This window comes from Pongo abelii, chromosome 14, assembly GCF_028885655.2.
Source record: "Pongo abelii isolate AG06213 chromosome 14, NHGRI_mPonAbe1-v2.0_pri, whole genome shotgun sequence".
Taxonomy (NCBI): domain Eukaryota; kingdom Metazoa; phylum Chordata; class Mammalia; order Primates; family Hominidae; genus Pongo; species Pongo abelii.
This window is the reverse complement of record NC_071999.2, coordinates 103,405,010-103,423,316: the sequence shown is the minus strand read 5'-3', so window position 1 is coordinate 103,423,316 and position 18,307 is coordinate 103,405,010. Positions and strand designations below refer to the sequence as shown.

Below are 18,307 nucleotides of genomic sequence, written 5' to 3'. Positions count from 1 at the left end.
TCTGGGGTGGGGCCCAGGAATTTGTCCTTCTAACAAGCTTCCCAAGAGTATGTGTATCTAACAAAACCAACCTTTGGAGTAACTTGGGAGAGCTTTTGAAATGGGTATGGAAAGAAAATACAACTTCTTCTCCTAGGGTTGGAGTTGGGTGGAGAGGTGAATATAGTCCAGAAATACAACCTTGTCCCAGTGGCTACAAATCTTATTCTGGCTTTGTCTGTGGATGTGCTTGTCTTTTATTAAGTTTTCGAGTGGCCCTCAAGGGCAAAGAAATAGGTCAATCCATTTTGTCAGACGTGCTGTACATTTTGTGCAGCCACACATAACCAGAAGTATCTATCCTACAGCAATCAAGCAACTAAAACTTATTTTAAGAGTTAGGACGCTCCAGAGAACTCACAGTTCACGTATCTCACACTTAGTTTCTCTCTGTCCACAGCCTTCATCAGCCAAACTTCTTTGAAGTTTAAATGAAAAAAGATCCCTGGTTGAAGGAATTGGAGTGTAGCTGGCCTCTCTTCAGCACTAAAGCACAACTTCATAGAGATGCATATGTTCCCAGGGGAAAAATGCATTCATTTTTCATCACCGTATAAACTTCTGGGTATATTTTTATAGATGATGGACTATGGATTTCAGTGAGTATGACTCACAGCTAATAATTATCTAGAGAAATGCCTGCCTCAATACTAAAACACTTCAGCCATTCACAAGTATTCCACAAACATTACTTATTGAGCATCTACTACTTATCAGACATTGGCTCAAGTTTAAAATGCATGGAGATTAGTATAAGGAGACATTAAAAATATTCCATATGAGATATCTATATTGGCAGGTTGTTATTTAGGAGAAGAGTTATCTAGGCACATGAATTAGCCTTTGCTGATACCCTGTAGTATGAAGGGAAAAGCTAAAGAAAATAATAAACTAACAATAGTACAAAAAACATTTATATAGCACTTCAGAAAGAAGCAGCAGTCTCTGTATTGCAGTTATGCCTGTGGTGATACAGAGATTGTCTTTGGTTAGCAGTGGGGCTGGATGTAGCATCTTGACCCCTCTCCGATACAGTTATTTTGAGTAGAGCAGAATTCATTTCAAGGCAAAAGCCTCTGGAAGCCTCCTTGGAGAAGCCTTTAGACCTCACCTCACCACCTTCCTTCACATTTATCTGATGTTTTTCACCTTTCCTGGTAGAGCAGAATCATACTTAAGCCTATCAATTTTCAAAAACCATTTTTTCCCAGTGGCCTCAGCTCATGAATCCCCAGCAGGCAGCCTCCATGAGCCAAAAGTTGCCCCAGGTGCCACCAGGCAGCCCAGCACACCTTGCCCTCCAACCTAAACTTGCTTACTTTATCCCTGCCTCTTCTCTGCTCACTGCCATCTCCCCTTTGGCTGCGCTACCTGTCTCCCACTCCCTACCTAATCGTTTTCACTTTCCACTTCCCTGGTGCCTTGCAGTTCAGCAGCCCACGCAGCACTCTTCCAAAAAGGGACTTTCCCAAAGGTCAGAGGCGTTGTCTTGGCTTCTGCACCTCATAGGACTGGGCCCGGTCTTCATCTTTATTGAACTTTCTTTAGGATCTCCACCATTTCCCATTCTCACCTGGTTTCAGGAAGCCTTAATCTATGACACAGGGAATAGCATGATCCTTTGTCACAGATCCAAAGGCACTGAGAGAGGTTATGAGGCCCATACACCTGTTCCAAGGTGCCCTCACCTTGGATGAAATGCTCTTCACTTTGGATTTTTGTGCCAGTGGAAGTGTGCCTAGGAAATTCCCTTCAATGTAAGGCTTTCCTAAGCCTGTGTCGTCTACCATTTTCTAGATTACACTTGTTTTCTTTGCTATCTCAATTCCTCTATGATTTCAAACATCAGTCCTCTGTGGATGAATTCCAAATATACACTGGGCTCCGCACGCTACAGAAGCCTAGACCCATACTTCTCAGAGGACATTCCGACTTCAAACTCTTAATGATCTGAGCCAATTTTATTGTCTTCCCCCATCCTCCTATGTGTTTATGCCATTGGCATCACTGATTTTTCTGTTTTCTAAGCTGATCGTGTCCAGGTCAGCTTTGACTCCCTCCTTTTCCCTTGGCTCCAATCAATCCTGCCCATGCTCTTTGTAAGTTGCTCCTGGCCTCAGCACAGCACCTCATTCTCATTGCTGCTATCCCAGCCTATGCCTTCATGACCTGCCTGAGCGTCTGCAATTCTCAGATCTAAACTCTGCTCATGGAATTATCTCTCTAAAGCATTGTCTGACCCCTCATTTACCTGCTCAAAAATATTTGGTGGCTCTCTGCTGCATTCTGAATAAAGTTTGAAATAGATAGGGTGGCATTCAAAGTCATTCACAATTTAGTCCATGCCAAGTACACCCTAGACTGCACTTCATGCTCCAGAAAAACCTGCATGGGTGCTTTTCAGGTGCACACAATGTGATTTTATCTATCCTTCAAGGCCATGTCAGATGTTTTCTCCTCCAGGAAGCCTTCCCTGACTGCCTTACTTGGATGGCAGTAATCTCACAGGCACCTTATACCTCCCTTGTGGCATAATACCTTCACCATGGTGATTTATTTACACATCTTACCTGTCACGGTACAGTATAAATTCCATGAGGGGAAAGGAAATGGGAAAGACTTAAGAAATAATTTTCTCCTCATCCACTATCTTTCATACATTTGTTTTTCCTGCAAACTTTTCTATAGCCAATGAAAGCTTCATTAAGGAGAACACATTTGCCCTGGCAGAGCAGGTCCTTAAATTAACAATGCCGTCAGCTCCTTCCCACTGACAAAGGGCCCCTCACCATGCACAAGGCAATTCTGGTCCATTGTTTTACCAAATCTTCACAAAAATCCTGAGAGGTGGGCACAAGAAACCAGAGGTCCAATGAATTTGGTAACTCGTGCTTCCTACGGGACCCTGGGATTGAAATCTGTGTTGATGACCCACAAGCTTTGCATTCCTGCCATCCTTAGCCATCCTTATTTATTTTTTGAGATCTGCAATCCCTTGACTTAAACAGACTAACAGGCTAATCTAGGGCTACACCGCCAGAAAAGGGCTAAGGGCTTTGTCATCTGCTGTCCCCCCACTCTTCCTTCCTTCCATTTGTCTTGATTGCCAAATAGAAAAAAAAAAAAAGTCCCTTAAGCAAAGCTTTCATGCATTTGAATAAAAATAGGAAGAAACAAGAAGATGTTTTGTATATAATGACAAAGTAACTGTTATTATTACTGTCAGCATCATTATTATTTAGCACTGATCATTTCCTTTTAAGTTTCTAATTTGGAGCATTAACTTCCATCTGGTCCAGGGTAGAATGATAAGCTGGCTGTCATGACCCTTCATGGTTCTGATTATAGGTGGGAACAGAGACCACTGCTGGAAGCCCAGAAGGTTCCAGAAGAGAGAAATGAATAAATAGTGGAGGTCCAAGCGGGAACAGAATAAAAATATAGGACTATCTTCCCACGGGCTTTCTCTTTATCTTATAATACACAGTACAAGATAGCCAGCTACATTTTAAAAACTTTATTAAAGACAAAAAAAAAAAAAAGACCACATATCCTGTATCCAGCCCACTGGATTTTCACAAAGTGAACACATCTGTATATCTCACACCCAGATGAAGAAATAAAATATTAGCAGAGCCCCAGGAGCACCCCGTCCAACCTTTCAGATACCACCCCCATCCCCAAGGGAAAGCATGCCCCTAGGACTACCTAGCTGGCTGTATTTTAAATTAACCCCTTCATTCTGGCCAGGACAGCCTGTGCTCTTCTAAGAGAAAACTTTTCTTGCAGCAACTGTCACTTCAAAGCAGGGGAAAAATAAACTGTGTGTGAGGGAGTAATTTTGTGTGTAGGAGAAAAGTGTTTCTAATTTTCAGTCCTGAAAATGTGAGGGGAAGAAGGAATATGTGGAAAAAAAAGAGGGAAATAAGTCAGTAAATGCAGTCCTTGCTATGCCTCCACCATTAGGAGCTGGAAGGCTTCCAGCGACATGCCATTTTGAGCAAGGAAGCAAACACAATCGCCCTTCTCCACCCTCCCCAGCCTCCGCCAGGGCAGGTCAGCTCCAACGCCCATCACCGTCAAATTTGCGGATAGGCTGACGGTTATTATTTAATGGCAACATGTTCACTAGAAGGCTGATAGTGTATTGAACATATGGTTTTGATTTTTTTTTTTTTTTTTCTGTTTGTAACCAGGGAGCAAGATGGGGAGCGTCAGAAACCTAACTCCAGGATTCGCTGGGTTCTCCAAACTGTAACGGGAACCTCACTCCCAGGCCGATGCCCCTCTAGCGTCTGCAGCTCTGGGCCCCAGGGAGGGAGGAAGGAGCCACAGAGGGTTTGGACAACAGCACTGACTGATGCCAGAGCAGGACTCCATTCTGTTAATCTGACAAAGCGCACAGGCTGCGCCAGCATGTTTTTCTTCCACTTTCTACACTAATTTATCAAACTGAAAGGAAGAGATCAGAACATCAAATAAAAATCCACAGCCGCAGAGCAATTAACTCAAGACCTAACATGTACCTGGATAAGGGGACTCACAAGAATTCCGGTATCTACAAGGTTTTAAATGGCAGTGTTTTCTAACTTTGTATCTTGGGTTATTGGTCGTCAATGTTTCTAAAAATAATCACTCCTCTCAGTTACATTTTCTGATCAATTATTGAATGAGGTCTGTGTTATACAACATAAATTTCACCCTGAGGGGGGAAAACTCATGCTCTTGAGTGGTCAGCTAGAAAGCTGGCAATTTTTGTTAAAAAGGCAAATTTTTAGCCTGGCAAATCATGGTTGCTAGGTTTATAGGGCATTAATAAAACTAATACTAGTACAGAGGAAAAAAAAAAGGCAGAGTTTGTGATAGACTAGGGGCCTGGGGATCTCTACGTTAAATATCGACTCAAGTCTGAAAGCTTCAGATCAAGCTCTGGGCCTTCTCCACATGAAAATGTGGCCACCTCATAGAGAAATGGTTCAACACCCCTCCTCACCTTTCTTTTGTTTGCTCTGCGTGTCCCTAAGTAGGCCTGGGCGGAACTGAGGGAGAAAATCCTTCCTGGTTTCTCCTTCTCCGAGGAAGGAGGACAGGTTAGTGCAGCCTGCTGTTGACTGGAGCTGGGATTAATTAGTTCCTCCGGTGACCTTGGCACCTACTGATGGCAAAGTGTGTCTCTAAGCTGCTGAGAGCTGCAGAGAAACTCAGGAGGACTGAGCGCTACTGCTAAAATGATCGTTGAGCCAAAAAACATAGACGATGATGAAAGAAAACCAAAAACGTGTACCTTCTCTCTAAACACTGCCTGAGTGTGTTATTCAAATGGTTGATGTGAAGAAATACCTCAATCTATCTCTGCATGTATGTTTATTTAAATCTCGATCGATCAGTCTATTGTCCTTGTGGGTAATTTTGCAAGCCAGTGTCCCGTACATTGCCAGGGATTTCTGGAGGGGGCTGTTACCTGTGGTTGGGACTGAAAACAATTTTAAAGCATCCCATCATGCAGTTGTGGAAGATCATCTGTCCCGCCACACTTTACCTTCATCTATTCACTACCCCCCGCTCCCCCACTGTGCTCAGGCCTGAACCGAGCTGAGAGAAGTTAAAGAGCCCCACCTCTTTCTCTTATCGTACCTGGTTCAAGGTTCAATTTGAGTCTACCATGGGTCAACACTGCCAGAGAAGTTCAGTGTCTTGGGTTGCATAAATAAAGGTATTCTATCATGAATTAGGGAGGTGCCATACTGGTCCTGTCAGAGGAATTCTGACATCTTCAAATACGTGAAGGGGCTCACCTCCTAAAGAGACACTTGATTTGCTTAGGGTTACTCCAAAGGCCTGAATGAGGATGAAGCATGCAGGTTACAGAGTCCCATTTCATTTCAGCATGAGGAAGAATTTTCTAACAAAATGTTATGGCTGGTATGCGCCATGGGGTCATGATTGTCCGGTCAATAAAGAAAGATACACAATAGTTGGAAATAGCTTGTCAGGGCTGGGGAAGAGGGTAGACAGGAATTGTGCTAGATAATCCCTCAGATGCCTTCCCACTTGGGATTTCCTTCTAATTTCTACCTAATATTTGTATTTTTTTGTCAGTTGAGTGGATCTCCAAGGAGTGGCGTGGTGGGGCTGTCAGAATCCTGTGTAATGTGAAAAAGTTCTTCCATTGACTCTAATGTGTCTTCCCACAGCAAACCACCATTCTGGTACTTGAGTACCCAGGAGAACAAAGAAGCAGCTAGAGTAGCACACATTGTGGGAAGTAAGTAGTTAAAAGGACCAAAGCTCTCTGCTGGTCCCAGCAGCCCCAGAGGCAGCCAGTCCCTTTGATCCTGCCTCTTAATTGCAGCCTACTTGCACCAGGGAACTTTAAAGAAAAAAAACAGGGAAACTCTAGAGATAGAGCTTGTTTTGTTTCCTGAGGGGATGGTCTTTGTGGTGGCTGCCAGGAAGCTGATACTTGAGGCTTCAAATGATTGGTTTCCTAAGGGGGAAAATAAATAGTCCCTTCCACCAGCTAAGAGTCAGGTGTGACTAGAACCCCAGAAATATGAGGTGTCTGTGTGTGCCATTTAGTAGGGGTGCCGGGTACAGACTTGGAAGAGAGAACAGGACATTAGAAAAGAGACCATGGGCTAGAGCAGGAGCAGGCAGAGCACTAGAAAAAGAGAGCCTGTTCAACACTTGGACACAGGAAGGGGAACATCACACAGCGGGGCCTGTTGTGGGTTGGGGGGAGGGGGGAGGGATAGCATTAGGAGATATACCTAATGTAAATGACGAGTTAATAGGTGCAGCACACCAACATGGCACATGTATACATATGTAACAAACCTGCACGTTGTGCACATGTACCCTAGAACTTAAAGTATAATAAAAAGATATATATATATATATATATATATATATATAAAAGAAAAAGAAAGCCTGAAGCGAGAGCATCAAAGAAAACGGCACTGCACAGGAAGCAAAGTCAAAGAAAAAAGGGATCTCTAAGAATTCTCATAGAGAGCAACAAAGTCACAACAGCACAAACATTTCACTTTGGAATAGGTCTTACAGTTGAGATAACAAGCTTTTAACTATGGTATCTATTTAAGGTGTCTAAATGTTGAGATCCATCAAGTTGTTTAAGTTCATTCAATGTACGTGCGTGCGCGTGCACACACACACACACACACACACACACACACACACACACAGACACAGCGTCAAGAATAAGAAAAAGGCCGACAAATAATCACAGCAAATAGTGGAGATGATGCCCTAGCTATCCTTGGCAATATACCAAGTCCCTTTGTGAGGAGGGACTTCTGGCTAAAACTGAACTCATGCCTGCACAGTATGCCAGTAATTGCTTGTTTATGTCTATTTAGCTATTTAGTGAGCTCCACTAACAGTACTTACAACTGTCAGGGAAGTTTTTCTAAAGCAAACCCTTTTTGCTGCAATCCCCAAGTAAGCACTGGTGGACAAGGGCTGCATGTTTCCATCCTACCAACTTGAGTTTTGCCCCTTATTCTGTAACTTTGGCAAGTAACTTGGTCTCTCTAAGCTTCATTTTCTTCATGAAAAGGTTTAACTGAGTTGATATACATGAAGCTATCGGCAGAGGAGGACTTTCCATATAGTAAGTGCTCAATAAATTCAATAAATGTTAGTTCTGTTTCATTCCTAAAAGGTAATTGGTAAATTAAAAATGTATAAAAATACCGGCCATCTGTGTGTGGACTAAATGAGCATCTGGGTAGGGAAGACTTCCTCTAAATCAGTTTAGCTTGACTCCTGGTTCTAGGAAAGAGGGGGCCACATGTGGGACACACAGGAAAACGAGGCATCTGAAAGGAGGGAGGACAGACAGGGGCACGAGATGGAAGACCTATAACAAGGTATGAGACTCAACAATCAGGCCTGGGCATTTCACTTAAGCTACTTCATTAGACAGCTGTCTCTTCTCATAATGTCTTTGTTTCCATTACAAGACTTTAAAACTAGCATTTTTTAAATAAATGCGATGTTAATGGCATATAACCCTTCCTCTCTATCCTTCACATTCTTTGGAGAGAAGGAGGAGAGAATGGCATTATCTACGTCTTAGGGAATGAATGTGTCAGAGCTCCTGGACCTAATTCACCAAGGATGTGAGGACGCAAGTAGGCACATCAGACTTCTGGGCTCCAGTTCTGACCACCATCCAGAAGAAAAGGAATCTAAGGCTGGTTTATAATGCATATATTCCTTAGGATAAAAAAACAAACTCTGGAGCAGACAGATAAACACAACAGCCTTCCCTGGAGGCAGTAACCAAATCTCTTGGGGAACTTGTGAAAGTCTGTGTCCACTGAGAAGACAGACGTCTCGGGAATGGGGAGATATCCAGAGACAGGCTGTGTGTAGCCACAGAACTGCTTGCAGCTGCTGAAGTCCCTGCCTTCATGCCTTCAGCCCCAGCCACATTGGTTCAAGGCTGGTGGGATATATCAGTTCAACCTCAGCTTCACTCTGAGGCTGAAGAGCCTGGAAAGACCTACTGTGTGGAGGAGGTAGGTCCCAGTCTCCAGACTGCCAGAAGATCCTCCAAGGAGCCATCCCAGACCCAGTGATCTGCTGCCAGTCACATTGTGGCAGTGACACTTACAAAGCAGCCATTGTATTCTGGAGCCTCCTGGATGAACATCAGCTTTATCATCTGAAGCCGATTACAAATGTAGAATCTTGACCTCAGCCCAGCCCTACTGAATCAGAGTCTACAGTTTAAATTAGATCCCCAGGTGATTCGCAGGCACATGAGAGTTTGAGAAGTGCTGTCTGGTTACTTACGGTAGGTGTCTGGTGTGAGGGCATCAATCTATTTGCATACTTCAAGTACTTTCTCATCATGAAAGGCTATTTTCTTCAGAGAAGTCCTTATGGCTGGGTTCAAATGAGAACTGCTAGAATCAGAAATAAATGAATCCCCACGGTCTTTGAGAACAGGATGACCAGTGTCAAGTGATATCTCCAATCACTCTGCAATTACTGTTCTAACCAGTAACATCCCCAAAATATATACATTTTGAGAGATGGATGCCGAAGTATTGATAATTATTGGTTTTAAATACTCTCTTTGCTTATTAGTGAAGATTGACTTTTAAAAAGTCAACTGTATATACGAGAGATAAAGCTACGAAGGTTCCCTTAACTATCTAATATGCTGTGGCTCTAAACAAGACTGTGAACCAATATTTGCCTCCAAAAGGACCACAGCCAGAAACCCTTGCCAGAGAGGAAAAGCTATGTGCAGGAGAGTAGTTCAACCCAGGAGACTACACTGTTTTCTCATGGAATCCTGGAGACTAGGCTATGGTGCTTAATAGTACTGATCGTTCATTTTTTTAAAAACAATTTTGCTCCTTTGTGGGTATTTATTTTTCTGATTCTTTGCTAGCTCTTATTCTCTTTTGGGCCCTTGCCATGTTCCCCAAGATTTGTCCTTGGTCATTGCCTATCTCTGATCATGCTGCCTTCTTTCACGAGGTGTGAGCACCAATGGCTTCAACTATGGCTTCAACACAGGTGTGTCTCCAGCTTGTATTTGTAGCCTGTTGTCCAGGCTGTTCTTCATTCCCACATTGTCAATGTTTATGAGACATCTCCACTTGGATGTTCCATCATTAGCTAAAAACACCATTCTCAAGTCTAAAAACTCATCATCGCCCACCTCCTTCAACCCTATTCCCATTTATTGGTCCCTTTTTCAGACCACTCCCATTTCTGTCAGGGTACCATTGATATCACTCCTAGAATTTCTGCAATGGTGTGATCTCAGCTCACTGCAACCTCTGCCTCCTGGGTTCAAGGGATTACCTTGACTCAGCCTCCCGAGTAGCTGGGATCACAGGCATGCGCCACCACATCCGGCTAATTTTTCTATTTTTAGTACAGATGGGGTTTCACCATGTTGGTCAGGCTGGTCTCGAACTCCCGACCTCAGGTGATCCACCCGCCTTGGCCTACCAAAGTGCTGGGATTACAGGCGTGAGCCACTGTGCCCGGCCCAGTTTGGCTCTTCTAAGCTCTCACTGCCTTCTATTATTTTTCCTTCAAGATGCCTTTTGGATTTGCCCTTTCTCCTTCATTTTTCTTGCTAATGCAACCCCTTTCCACTTTGTGCCTGGAATATTGCGAAAGTTTTCTGGCCGGTGACATCACTAGTTACAAATGTTCTGACTTCTAACCCTATCTTACAAGTCCCAATTGAATCTTTATAAAGCATTAGATGTGATGTTATAGGTAATGAAATTAAACTCTTCCACAGGGCCCTTCAGCTCATTCATATCCTGACTCCACCCCCTCCATCTAACTTTATTCCCCACTGCACCCTAACACTTCATCCCCATCTCCAAGGTCAAGGTTCCTTCCTGGCCGTTACACCACATCATGCTATTCCTCCTTCCTGAGATTTTGACCACCGGCCTCTCCAAACATTTTTGATCATACATTCTTATCAGAATGTTTTTTTAGATCAGAAACAACCATTAAGAATGGTTACTTTATAAATATTATTCTTGCATGACCCTGCTAATATGTTATATACATTATCAAACATCCATGAAAACTGACATTTTTAAAGGATGAGCTAAATAATATATAAGATAGAAGTTCACCTATTTCCTTGCCAAGTGAATAATCTTGCCCTTGGCCTGGGGTGTGGACACACCACATTAGAGACCTGGATCCAGACCAAATACATCCATTCAGACCCAGAGGAGGCAGCTCTTCCTGTGGGAAGCCTTATCTCTTACTCCCACCCAAACTGAGCTCCACTTTCCTGAACTCTCAGAACACTGAAAATTATATGTAGTAAATCATTTAGACAATATATATTCCATCAATACTTTAAGTTTGATTAATTGAAGCTTGCATCTAGGATGCCAGAAATTTATAGATTTTTAGAATAATTCAATATCTTAATTAAAAATATTACTGTCTTCTCAAAATTGCTTGGGTTGGGCTCTACTCAATTACGCAACATCCATTAAAAGAAAACTCCAAGTCAGACTGAAGTTTAATTTATCTCGTTAAATATCACGTGTGGATTCCCAGAGGTTTGAGGACTACTATTTCTACTTTTGTGGCCAGTGAGACTTTTAGCACATTGCTTAACCTTACTCAATTTGAGTTTTCATTGAATCTGTAAAACGGAGGGCAAAATGTGACCATTAAAAGAGATAATAGGCCAGGAACAGTGGCTCACACCTGTAATCCCAGCACTTTGGGAGGCTGAGGCGGGTGGATTACCTGAGGTCAGGAGTTCAAGAACACCCTGGCCAATATGGTGAAACCCTGTCTCTACTAAAAATATAAAAATTAGCCAGGTGTGGTGACACACACCTGTAATCCCAGCTACTTGGGAGGCTGAGGCAGGAGAATCGCTTGAACCCAGGAGGCAGAGGTTGGCAGTGAGCTGAGATCGTGCCACTGCACTCCAGCTTGGGCAACAGAGTGCAACTCTGTCTCAAAAAAAAAAAAAAAGAGATAATAAATATAAAAACTGAAATGATATACACATGTAAGATATATACATGTTACTATCAGTAGTACACTCAGTATTTGCATATTATAATGTAAACTATATAAAGTACATCTGAGAGTTTTAAAATAACTAATCTCCTACCTCCACCTTGAGCTTTTTTTTCTGCAAATGAATTATTTTTATGTTCTCAATTTCATTCGTTCAGCTGAAAAACATAATGTCACCTACCTATACAGCTTGGGGGTCTCATGGGCCTGAGTTTAAATACTTGCCCAGCCAAGTATTATCTGTGGGATCATGGCTGTCAGAGCTTTTCAGAGCTTCTCTTCTACTGGCCAGCTGGGGATAGTATTAACTTTGTGGGGCTCTCCTGCTCTTCTTAGGTTCAAATTACTTGAGATATGTATGTAAAACAGCCAGTTTCTAACACATGCCCTTGAAATATTCATTTCCCCCCTACTCCCTGTAACAGGCTTAGGAGAACTCAATGAGATGCTCTCATGGGAAAATTGAATGCTTCGAATTTTGGTCTCCTTGTAGACTTTGGTTTTTCCCAGACCTGCAGACCATTCATAATTACGCATGGATTTTCTGTTCTAGAAGCACCTCACTGCTGTGTGACCATTTGGGGTGCAGAGCCAGCACAGGCTTTGTGCTTGAATACCTAGCAGTCAGAGCTGAAAAAGCAAAGCGAATCAACCTTTCTTGCTCTTCCTTGGCATCTAGGCTACCGATGGTCCCAAAGTCTAGTCTAAATGCACACGCTGTCCGTGAAGGCATTTGGGGACAAGCATGTGCACCCCCAGGGACAGTTCTAAGTTTTTCCTGTCCTTCAAAATTCAACTCAATTAGCTGCTGGAAAAAAAATCAATAAATCCAAGTTTTAAAAATCCAGTTTATAAGGCATCTCCTCCAGCAGCTTTACCCAGCACACCCTTGCCAGAGTGCCCTAAGTTTAGACTCCCACTTTTTAACTCTCTATTTGAACTGCTAATTAAGATAATGCCTGTGAACGCCCTTTGTAAAGTGTAAGAAACTACACATATGTTAATTCTCCTTCTGAAGACATTTGAGTGCTTAACCATCCTTATCTCATTTGTAAATATCTTGTTTCCTTGCTATTGTGGATTGCAAACGGCCGCAGCATTTTCAGTGTTCTTGACTCCTCCCTTTTTCCTCTGAGGTCATGTACCACCCTGGAGCTCTTCTACAGCAACCAGCTTGCAGTCAATGCCCACAAACCTTGGACCTGCCCATCTGTCTGCCAAGATCCATGCCTGAAAAGAGTTCTATAAACATGGCTACATCCTCAGCCTCCTCTCTCAGCTCTCCCCCAGGCTGCGTCCCTGAACCTCGCAGCTTGTCTGTGCCCAGAGAATACACACTAACTGTGGTGTTAGGGTAAAACCAACAAATAAACCCAAAACTTAGTGTTTCAAAAGGAAATAGGTTTTTTGTTTGTTTGTTTTGTAACTCTGCTTTTAAGAAAAAAGGGGGAAAGCGAAATTCTGCAGAGTCAGGAAACAGGTTTCCTTGCTAGAGATGGAGACAGTGAGATAAAGGCATGGGGGCTTCCCCCACACGCTGCAGCTCGGAAGTGTGGGACAGGAGTCTAAGACTTCCTGTTGTTGGCTGGTATTTACAGCTTTTTAGATGATGTGTCCATTTTCCCCAGGCACTTTGGGCCAAAACTCAGTGTGCTGAGACTCAGAAATTGCTCTCAGTAGCTTCATATTTTGAATTTTTTTTGCACCATTCTTATCTATCTATTGCTCATCTGACATCTTTATATGTTATTTAAACAGTACTTATCTGGAGAAATATAACAGAGGTCAAGAAAGTACATACATACAGATATCTAAAACTCAAAACTCTATCTCTTGTTCTCCCCCAATCACTAAAACTGCCCCAAGCCTAAAATTAATCTGATGGTTAACAATGCTAAATTAATATTAGCCAATAAAGTTATTCAAGTCTTTGAAACTTACAATTTTACATCATTTATTTTTGTACACACACACAAAGGCAGATATTAGGTTACTGAGTTGGGTTTCTCACCGAATAGCAAAAGCCAGAGAAGCCCAGAGGTGTTTAATAAACACTTGTTGACTGATTGATGGAATATACTACCTAGGATAATTCAGACAATGCATTCTTTGTCAAAATACTAAGGTAAATTATTGAGTCTACTTTTATTACCAAGCATTTCTGCTGTATTGAGGAGGGCAGGCCAGCCCAAAACTTGTCCATCAGCCTCAGAGCTCAGGTTTACAAAAGAAACCCTTAGGCCTTACCTTTCACACCTGTTTTTACTCTCAGCAGAGGAGGCTGGGACTGGTCTCCATAAACAACTGTGTAGTTGGAGCCGTGCAGTTGGAGGCCCAGGCCTGATGCAGACCCAGCCACGCAGCACCTTTGGCTCTTTACTACGAATATTATCACGGCTGCAACAAATAGTTTGTGCACATTTTTAAAAAGAAAAAAAAACTGAGCAGAGTATAAAACTGGAGGAAAAAAAATAGTATGTTAACTCATTTACAAAGCCCAGTTAAGTCTTCCTGCCTCATTCTTCTGAGAGAAACCAAAGCATTAAAATATCAAGCTTTTTGCTCTCCCCAGCAGTGGACATCCATGCTCATCCAGTTGAGTCGACCCTTCCAGAAAGGATGCCTGGGCCCATGACACCTTTACTTCTCTTTCCAGCTATTTCCTGCCTTTCTTTGCTAGGCCTTTAGCTTGGGTCTTGAGCAGATTTTGTGAACAGGGCGAACTGTCCTCTCCTGTTCTGCCATGCCCCAGGGTTCTGTGCTCGCCTGGCCTGACTCTTGACCTGCAGCTCTCTCTGGGCTTTCTTGCTTGTTCATTTTTATGCCCACACCTCCCTACCTTTTTATAACCCCCCCTTATCTCCACTGCCCACCTGTCCCCTAGAGTTGTCAGGTTTCTCTGCTTGGCACAACCCAGGCAGCTCTGACACGTAGCTGTACCTGAAGATGGTAAAGGCCCCCAGAACTATGTTTTCAACAACCAACATGTCTTGTAGTTATCCACCTTTTCCCGAATCAGAATCCTTCACCCCTTGCAATGTTGCCAACCTATTTCTATGTTGATAATCTGTTTTGTCATTTTGGAAATGTAAACAAATCAGTATACCTTCCTTTTCATCTTTTTCTTGTTATTGGTAGGAAAGTAGAGGAAAAAAGGAAGAGAAAATGCATGTGAGATTGAACATACTTATTCTACTATAAGGAATTCTCTTAAGCTCAGCATCTAAATCCTCTTTTCCCAATTCTTGCTTGGAATCTTGAGTACCTGATCTTGAATTTCTATGGCGCTCCCTGAGCGTGGGACTGGCTGGTAGCCATGTGATATTGATTTGTTTTCACCATAGCAACAGCAAATTGAAACAACTAGCAGAGAGAAGGCAGGCTGTTAACCAGTAAAGCTACCTAACCAGTATATTTCACAAGCATATTTTTCTCCTTCCCTCTTGTTTTTCCTCTTATTTACTCCACTTTCACAAATTTAACACAAAAGTCAAAGGAAAAACAGCATTAAATGTTTTGGGCACTACAAGGCCTATGGCCAGAATAGTGTGCTTTGCAGAGCTTCTAGTATATTGGGCTAGATCGATGGGAAAAATGCAAACAACAACGCTTTGATTTCCTTGGAAATCTCATTTGTTGAACTAAGAATAAATATCCCTAAAAAATTTACATGAGCACAAAGTAGAGTGAAGGGTTTTGTGTATATGACTATGTATCTTAATACTGTAAGGCGTTTGCCAACTGTTTCTTAATACTGAGGTTTCATCCCTTTGTACTTTAAATAGCTCAATGTGCCAAGAGACAAACAACTTTTTTTTTTTTTTTTGGTAAAAGGTCAAGGTCTCAAAATGCTAAATGATGAGGGAAAGTGTAGCAAGTATGACTCAATTCTATTAAAAGATAGAAAAATTAAGTTAGGCATTTGCTCAAAACTACGTGAGTAGTCGGAGAGGAGACACAAACTAGCTTTGGGAACTCCCGAGAACTCCAATGTGCTCCAGTCAAAATCTTTTTTAAAAGGTTCCTTTGTAAACATTACCCTTCCCCCTGATCTCTGTGACCAAGGTTGCCACCTGTGACATGGATTCGCAGCCTGCAGTATTGTACTCCCCCTGCTTGGGGCCATCTGTGCTAGGACATGATGATTTTTCTATGAAAGCAGCTGTTCCCACCATCACAACCAGCCTTGAACTTGGTGGCACAACCTGGATCCTAAATAGTGGCTCTGGAGCAACTGGGAATAGGGCCCCAGGGACCATCCACCCAGGTGGCAGCGCTGGGCTGCACCAAGGGGGAGTCAGGCCAGAAAAAAAGCTTTGCCCTGCTCCCTGCTGCTTTTTGCCAGCCCAGCCAGAAGCCCTGCAGAAAACCTGTGCTGACCGGCCCGACATGAGGCAGGTACAAGAAGATGCCCTATTTATGAGGGGACAGGTTTATGGTTTACAAAAGACAGGCGAAAATATAAAGACATAACTTAAGTCCTGCCAGTGGGGAGCTAGAATGTTCCTGGCCAGGACATAAAGAAATATTCCTCTCCACAAGCTCGAATAAAGGAACACACAGCAGAAATAGTTGGGGGATGACGTCAGAAGTTCTGGGCTAGTGTCCTGCACTTCTCCTTGAAAGTAAAAACAGTGGGTCTAGAAGAATCTACGTGGCATTGCCCTTATTTAAATGAGTAGTTCTACTGCTCCTTGCAAAACAAGTAGGATAGCTGAAGAAACTTCCTCTTATTTAAAGATTATAAGAATGTTCCCCCTGCCTTTTTTAAAAATCTTATTGTCCCCAAAACGCACACATTACCCAATTAACAAATAGCTTTCCACTTAACCTTTGTCTTTTAAAGGGACAGTAATGTTTCTTGTAGAACACTCAAGGTGGTGGTGGTTAGGCAAGTCAGATTTTTTTCTTCGCTTCAGTGCTTGCTAACTATTCTAAAAATGTTACACATTTATTGTAAACACATGCTTCCGAGGCCTAACAAAAAAGCACAGTTTCCTCATGCCTGGCAGAAATTTAAAACGGAAAAGGGCAGAAAGAATTCTTTAGCAAATATATCCTTTCCTTCTCCTGGGCCAAGTGTGTTAAAAATAAATCTTCTCCATCATTTCTCACTGCTGCTTCTCAGCGAGAAAGTTGATATGGTTCGGCATAGTGAAAACACAGCTTTAAAAGCTAGCCTGCCCTCATTAAATTATTCTGCTGGCTGTGTGTTCTCATTAAAAATGCATAAAGATCAGATAATTGCAGTAAGCATTATTAACCCAGCTTTACTTTTGAATATAATGGTTCCACTTTTAAGCTGGAAACAAAGGCTCAGACATGCCAGGAAAAGAAATGTAAACATTGAACTACAGTATCGAAAACTTGCCAGAAAGCTACCTCTTGCTAGGTTGTTTAAAATGTGCTTTTGAAACTCAATTAAAGCTGTAGCATTGTAGAGCTAGGTAGGTCCCTAATTTTTAATAAATAGACACATACGTTTGGCCAAACATTCAACCGATGATTATTTACCATGAATTTTTTTTTGAATCCTTAATTGCAAGTCTGTTTTCAAATAATAGGATCCATGTAAACTTTATCTATTTGGGAACTAGCTATGGCAATATGACAATTTTTTATAGCAAGAAAATAAGATTGCTCCAAAGAATTCAAATGGTTTTAAAAAAATAATATAATAAATGAATCGGTTCTTTGCATAAAAACTCGATTTCGTGCCTCACCCCAAACAGGCGGCATAGATTCAAGCTTTGCCATTTCTTTTTCTCAAATCAAAATGTTACGTAAAACTCCAGGGTCCCCCGCAAGTATTACAATTGAATTAGTGGAATCCAGTTTCCCTGGCTCCCGTAAGCAGCACACATGGAATGCAGCATACTGCAGCAAACTCTTTGAACATTCAAAAAAGGGGGGCGATTCTCCTACCTTGTTTAGCTCTGCCTGTCCTTCCCATTTACAGTAACCCCGGGAACATCTGGCAGAACCAAGTGGACGAGGCTTCTCCACCGCATCATGAGGAAGAAACTTCCATGTAAACAGTTCTCATTCCCTGTTTATTGTACTCTGAAAGCCGTCTGCCGTATCTGGAAAATTTTACCTTCAGATGATGAAGCAAAGACAGTCTAAACTCTGTTGCTGTAAGCTGCAGCCCTTCCTTCCGACAAATCCCTCCCAGCCGGGGCCAGCCAATCCCCAGCCAGCTCGTCAGCCCTACTCGTCTGAAACTGGCCCTAATAGGATGACTGACACAGTAACACAGCACTTGCAGTGTGTAAAAACAGTGCATCCATACTGATGAAAGAGGAATTTCCCTCTCAGAAGAAAGCAATCATAGCACCAAGACAAAGTGGCACATAATTGGCAGAGCAGAGAGAGGGGTAGCTCAAGAAAACACCCTTGAAGACAGCCAGCTCGAAGCCAGGAGCTGCACCGTGAACACTTGGGGAAAATGTGAAACTCCGCAGATTCCAAAGAAATCCAGGTTGTACATGAAACTGAAGTCCTTGGACTATCTGACAAAGCTATGTATATGTTTTTTAAAGGAAAAATAATTCAACGTCTGCCATGGCAGTTAATCTCTTACAAAACATTTACATATTTCCATTATTGAGGAAGAATGTGCTAGCACAAGTGCGTATTCAAAATCAAAACATGCTTATAGCTGTGGCACACACAGGTTTCCTGTATAACATCTGTTATTGCA

General features: G+C 42.4%; 1 protein-coding gene across 10 annotated transcripts in view; it reads right to left on the bottom strand.

The window, feature by feature from the left end:
* The window catches only part of MBNL2 (muscleblind like splicing regulator 2), a 180,519-nt gene extending 162,733 nt beyond the window's left edge, over positions 1–17,786 (bottom strand). For 7 of the 10 annotated variants that reach the window (XM_024257625.3, XM_063714690.1, XM_054528694.1 and 4 more), the window contains exon 1: positions 17,530–17,777. The gene's annotated coding sequence lies outside the window, so the exon portion shown is untranslated. 10 annotated transcript variants of the gene reach the window in all.
* Positions 17,787–18,307: the final 521 nt, after the last annotated feature.